The sequence below is a fragment of the Carassius auratus genome, chromosome 5, assembly GCF_003368295.1.
Source record: "Carassius auratus strain Wakin chromosome 5, ASM336829v1, whole genome shotgun sequence".
In the NCBI taxonomy this organism is placed as follows: Eukaryota; Metazoa; Chordata; class Actinopteri; order Cypriniformes; family Cyprinidae; genus Carassius; species Carassius auratus.
This window is the reverse complement of record NC_039247.1, coordinates 11,662,179-11,671,976: the sequence shown is the minus strand read 5'-3', so window position 1 is coordinate 11,671,976 and position 9,798 is coordinate 11,662,179. Positions and strand designations below refer to the sequence as shown.

Sequence of the window (9,798 nt, the reverse complement as noted above, 5' to 3'; positions counted from 1 at the left end):
CGCAGCTATTCCTCTCTCTCTCTCTCTCTCTCAACATCCTAACAGCAATTGATTTGTGTATGAAAAGCTGGGCGCTTTTCGCCCCCCTTCTGGGCTGTGCGTTTTGAGTGATCAGCTGATGAAGAGACTGGCTGCGCACTGCTGGTTTACTAATTCTCTCTCCTCCAGACTGGAGCCAGCCTGGAGACCACAGTCAGGTAAATCGCCCTCTTCCTCTCTCTCTCTCGCTCTTCCTTCTTCTCACTTGCTCTCTCTCCTGCGCATAGAGCACGCAATCACACCAGGCTTCAGCACATGGGCACACAGACACAAAGTGAGAGAGGGGATGTGAGCGCGCGCGCGTGTGTGTGTTGAGAGAGAGAGAGAGAAACTGTCTGGTGAAGGAAAATATTGCACAGATAAATCGGTTGTGTGGAATCTGACACCTTTTTTTCTTTTTTCTAGAGGTTACAGGAACCTACGTGTTTAGCGTAGCGGGTTTTGGCTTGCTGCACCATGTACAGAGTGACTCTTCTGGATGTGCTTTGCCTATTTTGCGTGCAGCGGTTAAGTTGTGCGTGTGTGCATGCGAACGTATGCGTGTGTCAGTGTACATTCCATTTCCATCTTTTGATTATTAGGCCTCCTTCTTTCCACATGGTCCCATGGGGTAACGTTACGTGTGAATAAATGAATTGTCGCACTTTCATATTTCTTTTACAGCCGTATAGATGATATTTGCATGAAATGTTTGCTTCTGTGGGGGCTGCTCTCTCACCTGAGTAGATTTCGTCTTGTTTTGTGTGATTTCTTTTTGCATGTAAGTTTTAGACTGTATTGTACGCGCGCGCGCTTTTTATTTAGACAGAAATTTAGCCTGCATAGCGTCGTACTCGGAATTCATATTTTCATCCCTCTCTGCAGCAGGCATATCACTGCAGTTTAACTGCCTTTATGTAAAACACAGATTAGGCAACACACACACAATGAATTCGACATGTGCTTATTCTCACAGACGTTGCTAGCCGCTGCGTCTATAAGTTACCGTGTTTTTAAACATGTTTGGTGGACTGTATGGTGAACTGTACGTGACTGAACCGTTATGCTAAGTCATGTTGGCTGGAGATTCATACACAATGGGACAGAAGATCAGTATACCAGTGTCTCCTGCCTCCCCAGCTGCCCCCGTGTTGGACTATACAAAGCTCGTGGCATATTAAGTGATTCCTTATCAAATATTAAAAGGAAAGTGAAAACACCTGCTCGTTTTAGAGGGGACTGAAGACTGAAGGCAGATTGCCTGGTGAGACGCTTAACCAAGATGATGATTTGGACCTGGAAGTGTTCGAATGAAAGGCCAGAAAGAGCTTAGTAATTTAATGCTAACTATACTGTATTAGTATTATTATTTAAAATACATGGCAAATATCCTAAACACTGCAAACTTTTACGTGTTAGTGAATGAATTACCACAAAGTCTATTAGCTGTTATTTGAATAGAGAATGTTGATGATGGCACAAGAAGTTCTGCAATGGTTATTAATCCCTACATATGGCTTAAGAAAATTACAGAAATTAGCAAAAAAATTTCATGCACTGTGCATCTAATAATTTTTTTTGAAAGATGTCTTAAATAGCTCTTATACATTATAGAATATTGATTATAAGAATAAGAATTTTAGAAATTGTAACATAACACTGAAGAACTATAAAGTTTAAATTGTTAAAGGAATAGTTACCCAAAAATGAAAATTTGCTGACAATGAACTCGCCCTCAGCCAATCCATGATGTAGATGTGTTTGTTTCTTCATTGAAACAGATTAGAAGTTTGGCATTACACCACTTGCTCACCCATGGGTCCTCTGCAGTAAATGGGTGCCGCCAGAATGAGTTTCAAAAGCATCACAATAATCCACAAATGTTCTTTTTTGGGATGAATTATCATTTAAACATTAATTAATGCATCAGGTATCATGAAATAACAACTTTTATATAGCCTAGTGTCATTCTGACATTTGCTGTTGGCTCTCATGTCTATGTAGTGGTTAAACATAAGATATTACTATGAAGTCGTGGCCTAATGGTTAGAGGGTTGGACTCCCAATCGAAGGGTTGTGGTTTCTAGTCTCGGGCCGGACGGAATTGTGGGTGGGGGGAGTGCATGTACAGTTCTCTCTCCACCTTCAATACCATGACTTAGGTGCCCTTGAGCAAGGCATCAAACCCCCAACTGCTCCCCGGGCGCCGCAGCATAAATGGCTGCCCACTGCCCACTGCTCACTGTGTGTGTGTGTGTGTGTGTGTGTGTGTGTGTGTGTGTGTGTGTGTGTGTGTGTGTGTGTGTGTGTGTGTGTGTGTGTGTGTGTGTGTGTGTGTGTGTGTGTTCACTGCTCTGTGTGTGTGCATTCGGATGGGTTAAATGCAGAGCACAAATTCTGAGTGTGGGTCACCATACTTGGCTGAATGTCACTTCACTTTTATTATTAGTTTTGGGTATATCCAACAGACAATCTATTATTTTTTCCTGGTCATATCGTTTTGGTTGAGCACCAAGTTTCATAACTTTATATATTTCTCTTTACTGTCGTGCAGTGCTGATGTAGCATATGTTTGCCTGATTTGTTTGCATTTGTCTTTATTTCTTACTATATATGGTAAAAAAATTACCATATTTATTCAGTTCTAGATGTTTAATGGCTATTATTGTTCATTAAAACTGACATTTAATTTTAATTAGAAATTAGAAATTAAATCTAATATTTTTAATTAGAACCAGAACAACCGTTTTCAGACACACCAGCCTAACTTGCTCGTCTCTCTCGCTTCCAGGTCTTGAACTCCCCTCATTAACCCTATTACTGCCGGTGCAGCAATAACAGCAATTTCCCCAAAGTCTGTGTGCCTCACTACCCCCTCCCTTAAGAGACAACTGTCCCAGTGAACTCAGTAACATAAAATAACTCGGCAGTAATAATCTCTGATTGCAACAACTCTAGTCCTTCATCATTATATATATACGAGCAGCATCACAGATGTAGTCTCGTAAGTTTCTTGGTTGTCTCCTCTGTTGCTGAGTCCGTCCCTCCCCCAGCTGGTGGACCAGCTGGGGAATAGGCTTCATGTGGTATCATGTTTGCCTGGGGTATCTCCTCTGGGTCCTCTTCGGAGCGTTCTATGGCCATGGGATGGTACAGGGCAAGTTGATCAAGATAGAGCACCATTTTTTGCTGTCGTCGTCTTCCCAGCTTGACTCAGTACACAACATCAGAAATCTTGGCCAGCGCTTCACATGGGCCATGCCAGTGACTGTGGAGCTTTGGAGAGAAGCCCTTTTTCCTTTTAGGGGACTATTCCACTGGTATCTATGGTTCCCGGCCAAACATAAGGGCAGCTGGTGTGCACCCCGTAGACTCATTTGATAGGCCCAGAGGACCAGTGGTATGTGTCGTATCACTCTGTGTTTAGAGGGGAGTTGTGCTTGTCTTGCATATCCCAAGAAGTCAAGACACCTGTTGGAACTCTTCGGCCTCGAAATTGTTTCCTTGATTACTGTGGATTTGCAAAAAATCTCCGCTAAGAGTTTTTCTGCTGTGGTGGCTGCACTCTGGTCAGGTATTGCGTATTCCTCCGGCCACTTACTGAAAGTAGTCCATGGCAATAAGGGCATAATGGTTCCCAGCCTCTAAGAATGGAAAAAGGCCCAGGATGTCGACCCCCACATGCTCCATGGGAGCCCCAACCAGGTACTGTTATAGCGGGACATGGGGTCGCCCGGTGGGTCCCTTCTTGGCGGTGCATGCATCACAGCAGAGTACATAGAACTCAACCTCCAGTCGGCATCCCGCCCAATAGAATAGAAGAGTCTTTTCTACTCCAAAATGTCTGGTCCCCACTGAGCCATGCACTAGCCGTAGAACTGACGCGATAAGAAGTGGGGCACTAGCAATTTCAATAAGGTGGCCTTGCCGTCGGATGTCTGCCACTGAGGGTGAAGCAGACCATCACAGAAGGTAAGGGTGGCCAATTGGGAGTAATAAGCTTTCACTTCTACTCCAAGCGCCATTATAATTAAGTTGCTTAAAGAACTATAAACAAAGCATCATGTATGCATGCATAGTTTAATGCAAAGTGCGGAAAGCCAATCACACAGAGTACATTTTTCATTTAAAAATGAGATGTAGTGGGATGGAGGAAAACCCAAAATAAAGTCTTGAGATAGGTTTTTAAAAAGTTGAACTCACCTTAATTTTACATGGCTTTCTAAACATGTGGCTCTGTTGTGCAACGAGACATGAGTGCAACAGTGATAGAAGATGAAATATGCATTCTGTGTGAATGGCATGGTCTCCGTTTTGATGTAAACAAGATGTTCTCCAGACTGAATGTTCTCTATTTCTGGAACATTTTGAATGAACGTCGCAGCAGTGCTGCATCTAGTTGCTTCAATTGGATAGGCTAACAAAAACATTAGAATGCAATCGTCGCATCTCGTGCGCCACTGATAAAAGTATAACTGCATCCATCTGCATCCATGCACCATCCACATCCACACACCGTCCGCATTATGTAGGTTTTGTCATCAAGAGGGCTCGTGGGCAGCTCGCAGACATGCGGACGATGTGCACGGCTGTCAACAGCGCATGCACGACATGAATGATGAGACAGAAGTGGTACTGCTTGTCAAGCTCGTCAGCCTTTTGAAGGCTGTGCGGACGAGGCTGTGTGTGAGATGGAACAAAACGCAGAATGTGAAGTATACCGGGGGCGGGCCTTAACGCACACCTAAAATTCAACCCAGCTTGGCGAATAGCAGCAAAGACCACCTGGAGATGCTGTAGTGCTCTGTCAAATTCGGGTGCATGCACCAACAGGTTGTCATGATATACCATGCAGCAATGGCGGTGAGAAACCTGCCTGGACCTGCTCCATCAACCTGGAGCCCCTGGCCAATGGTGAAGGCATTCTTTGGTTTGGCCTTCGGAGCCAACTTCACCTGCCAGTACCCACCTGCCAGTTTTGTTATAAGTATATATACAGTGAAGATAATCAAAGTATGCCCGCATTGTCTTAACAAAATTTTTGTGGCTATTAATAGCTTTTTTAGCCACAAATATTGTAAAACACTACAATATGTTTAAATGAGAAGAAAAGAGGCAGTGGTGTTTGATATAATATTTTGTCCAAAGAAACGAAATGGCTAATGCTTACGTTTCTGGTTTGCCGTTACATGGGAAAGGAGACCCGGAGGCCATTTTTTTAATGGATGTCAATAGAGGAGAGGCTTCACTATGTCTATAGTTTAGAGGAAACCGCTTATAATTTAATGAGTCCACAGTCTATCAGCTAATCTCTAACAAAATAAATGTTTTACACTAAGCAATACTTTTTGATTGGACTATTTTTAGAGCTTACACCAATAAAAAAGGCATTTTATAAGAGAAGACACAACATTTTTGTGACAGCTGGGATTCATCTTACAGCATTTCTCATTCATTCTTATGGTATCCGTAAATGGTGATTCAGTGTTGCACAACTCTAACTGAAATTCAGTGACGTCAAGGCTGTACTGTGATTGGTTATTAAGGCACACGTGATCCAAGTTTACCGTAACACTTTCTTTAATAGGAAGGTAATACAGACCCTCGTATCTCCCTATATTAATCTCTGGCCAGACTCTTTTCAGATATTTGCGCTACTGAGTGCGTAAGTGCGTAAGTGAAGTGCGTCAGTGAATGAAATGTCAGTTTTACGTATTGCTTTGAAACCAGCAGCATAATTATGCTTTCAGTTTGAATGGAAATTTTATACAGTACTACAGTACTATTCTAGATCTATAACAGTGAATGTGCATTAGCAGCGGTCATCCATGTTGATATGCAACTGAGTCTGAACTTATTTACCCACGTTTTTTCTTTTGGCTGCACATGTGCACCTTGTACACCCTTATATATGTATATATCCTTATTATGAAAGAGCATGAATTTACAATGAACAATAGTTTATTTATAAATGAACATTAACCTTTATTAAATTAATTATCATGACAGGCTACCTGAAGTTAAGGGATTGAACCTTCTTGGAAAATATTACTCCGTCCTAACTCTAAAGTTTAAAATCAAGTACTAACAAAACATCACTTCTCTTTCTTGTTAATTAGTTAAAGTAAGTTAATGACGATGCATCAACAGAAAGAAATATGTAGAACAATGACTATTTATAGTTTTACATTTTTGGTCTGAAGTTGTCCACAATGAGCATAGACTACTTTTTGGTTCCAGTTCATGATCACAGTTTTATGTTCTTAAAACGACAAAATCCTTATTTCTGTTATATCCAGTACTGCTCATCATGTCTTTTCCTCAGTCTCAGGCTATCCAAAACGGAGTGTCTGAGGTTATGGAGGAGGAAAGCAACTTGAAGAAACGAAAAAGCGATCAACAAGGCAACCAGGGCTCTGAGACTGGTCAAGAAGTGGTGGAGAAGGTCAAAAAGCGACGGGGTCGACCTCCTGCTGAGAAGCTGCCACCCAACCCTCCCAAGCTCACAAAACAGATGAACACTATCGTAGACATGGTCATCAACTACAAGGACACGTTCGTAGTTAAACACGCAGACTTAACTGGTTGTTGTTGACTCTGTATTTTACTTCATGACACGATGTAAATGGTGACACTAAAACAAAAGGATTTACATTGAACTGTTTGAAGTTAATACTGATTCCCTTTGTTTTTAAGTCAGGTCAGTTAAGTTTAAGTCATGTGTGCTGTCAGACAGCATAATCAAATGTATAACAGTTTTTTTGGTACTCAATTATTATTCTTATTTTTTGAATGTATCACTGTCCTACAGGTTGGGGCGACAGATCAGTAAAGGTTTCGTACAGCTGCCCTCAAGAAAAGAGGTGCCAGAGTACTACGAACTCATCCGCAAGCCAGTCGACTTCAGGAGGATCAGGGTGAACTTGAGTTGTTATCAGCTACATTATATTTGATATCCTATCCTAACATGTTTATTCGAGATCCCATAGTCCTGTCTTATTTTTTCTAAAATAACCAATCCTCACCCTCTGGTTCGTCACCCCTGAAAGGCAACCTCCCGCTCTATCTCTTGTGAAGCCCATACAGAAGTGACTAAAACTGTAATTCATCGACTGGCCGCTTGAGGCTGGCTGCAAAAGGGAGTCAACCCCATAGACTCACAATGTTAAAATAATCAACTTTACAGCAGGAAAAAAACGTTTACAGCCTGGTGCAAAAAAAGTATTTTGGTCTATATAGCTACTTTTGCCCTTCATGACAACTGTAAGGGGGGTGAGTTTTTTTTTTTATAACTGATCCTTTTTAGTTATATTAAGCCTTAAAGTTCTGCATAATTAAGGGCGTGGCCACTTGAGTGACAGGTGCACTGCTGCTGTCACAGGTGTCGCGCTAGGTGGGCGTGGCTTCAACAACCAGCTCCCGTCTTTATGCATATTTTTTGAGTACCCCAGAGTGATGCGCTGCCAAGATGGCAATGGCCCGTTCTGCCCACTTTTGGTTTCAAAACTCTCTTCGGAAACCTATGGGTGACGTAACCTCCTACGTCCCTGTTTTTATACAGTCTGTGGTCACCCCCTTTTCCACTAGACCGTTGTTATCTGCACTGACATGACTTTAGCTCAAAAAATGCATTCATTCTGCTCTAGTTGCACAGGTTGTGTGTTTTTTGCTGGCTGTGTTTTAGAGTAATATATTTTCTAGAGTAACATATTTTTTTTGCAGATTCAATGAAAATCTGTCATTACTTCAAATGTTTCACAGGAAATACATGTATGGCTCTTTATATAACTTTTTCACTGTTCTTGTATTGTTTTGTTTATGTAGGAGAGAGTTCGTAATCACAAATACAGGTGCATTCCAGACCTTGAAAAGGATATTATGCAGATGTGCCACAATGCTCAGACGTTTAATCTGGAAGGATCTCAGGTGTGTCTTAAGAACATGTTCTTCTTGTAAAAAATACATTCTAAAACAGAATTCAAATTTCGGTTGCACTTTATTTTACAGTACGTGTACTAACATGTACTTAAAGTGTACTTGCAGTGTATTTATCTAAGAAAGTTCTGGTAACACGAGGTAATTACATGGGGTAGGGTTAGGTTTAGGTGTAGGTTCATAGTTTGTACCTAGTTATTACCTAGTTATTGTAATTACTATAATAAGTACATAGAATGTACATGAGGAACAGGACTGTAAAATAAAGTGCTACCCAAATTTCTTTTGCATTCCCTGTTTTTGAATGTTTTATTTGCAGGTTCTTAACTTAAATGGGTATATGTAAACTTAGAGCCTGTCTAACATGAAAAAACAGACTACTCATATTTGCATTTAACGTTAAAACTATTACTTTAGTACATAAAGGGATAATTCACTAAAAAATGTAAAACTCTGTCATAATTTATGTACAAGTTGTTTCAAGCCTGTTGACGGTAGCCATTGACTTTCATGGTATTTTTTCCCATACTATTTCCACTTTGGGGTGAACTGTCCCTTTAGTGGGTGTGATAAATAGGTCTGAATATTTTCAAAAAAAAATGTGTTTCAGTGACTATAAAGGGTAAATTGTAAAAACTCTTTTTATATCTTAGATTTTTGAGGACTCCATTGTTTTGAAGTCTGTTTTTGAGAGTGCAAGACAGCGAATAGTGGAACTCAGCGAGGAAGACAATGATGCCGTTGGAAGCAGTGAAGCAGATGGTGGCCGTCTTTTAAACCTAAAGCGTAAGTCAAAATGCATCTTTGATTTGTCCCGTTAGAGATGAAAATATGTGGAATAAGGGAAAATTTAATCCAGGAATCAAATCCAGGCAAATTATTAATGATAAAGTGTGTAATTTATTTATTTTTTTGAAAAATGTAAATAAAGTATCATGTAAAGTAAAAAAAAAAATTCTTCTTTTGTCTATTTCAGAGACAACAAAACCCAAGTTGGATGAAAAAAAGGAGAAAAATCAAACTAGTCCTAGTAATTCCAGCCCAAAGGAGGTCACAAACAGCGTTGAAGATATTGGAAAAGAATGTGAGAATTACACAAGAGGACTATTAAGTTAGACGCCAAATGACAGCTTCATATCACGAGCATTGTATGCCATTTAAAGAACATGGTATGGTCATTTCAGTCCAATTTCCTTGATGTTTCTGTCAAGGATTTGCTCTGAATGTGATCTCTCATAATGGTAGCTTAAAACTCCTTTGTAAACCTTTGTATTCTAAAAACAACATTGTAAATGCAGTTTCTCTGCATTAATACATCTGAAATTTGCATCGTTTTCATGTATTTATAAAGTGTAAATAGGTCATAAAACCAAAATTGATAATGTCCTGGTGGAAAAGGTCAGAGTATCTGAAAACGTTCACTCTTTTTTCTGCAAGGATGGAAAAATTATAATATAGCATATTATATTGTATGATCATTTAAATGGATTTAAATGCATTTAAGCTGTGCTAAATTTGCAAGCTATTATGTCTCTGTTTCAGAGAATTTTTAATCAGTGGTTTTGGTGACTCTTTGTACATTTCCCTTTCCTTCATTAACTGTCAACATCTTAAAAAAATAAAAAAGTAAAATTTGTATCTAGTAGCTCTTAATCTTTCTTAGATTATCACAGGAGCTTAACTATCTATACATAGAGGAGCTTGAGGCATGATGGCAATGTATTCTTTGGTGACAGATCAGATCCTGCCCTCAAAGAGAGGCACCTATTGATGATGCGGTCACGTTTGTGTGTTCAGCTTATAATGGATGGGGGATGTGGTGTGTTTGTGGACAGATTCTGGAAT

General features: G+C 40.2%; 1 pseudogene; it reads left to right on the top strand.

Moving 5' to 3' along the window:
• Positions 1-17: 17 nt before the first annotated feature.
• LOC113075640 (probable global transcription activator SNF2L2) lies at positions 18-9,591 on the top strand (annotated as a pseudogene).
• Positions 9,592-9,798: the final 207 nt, after the last annotated feature.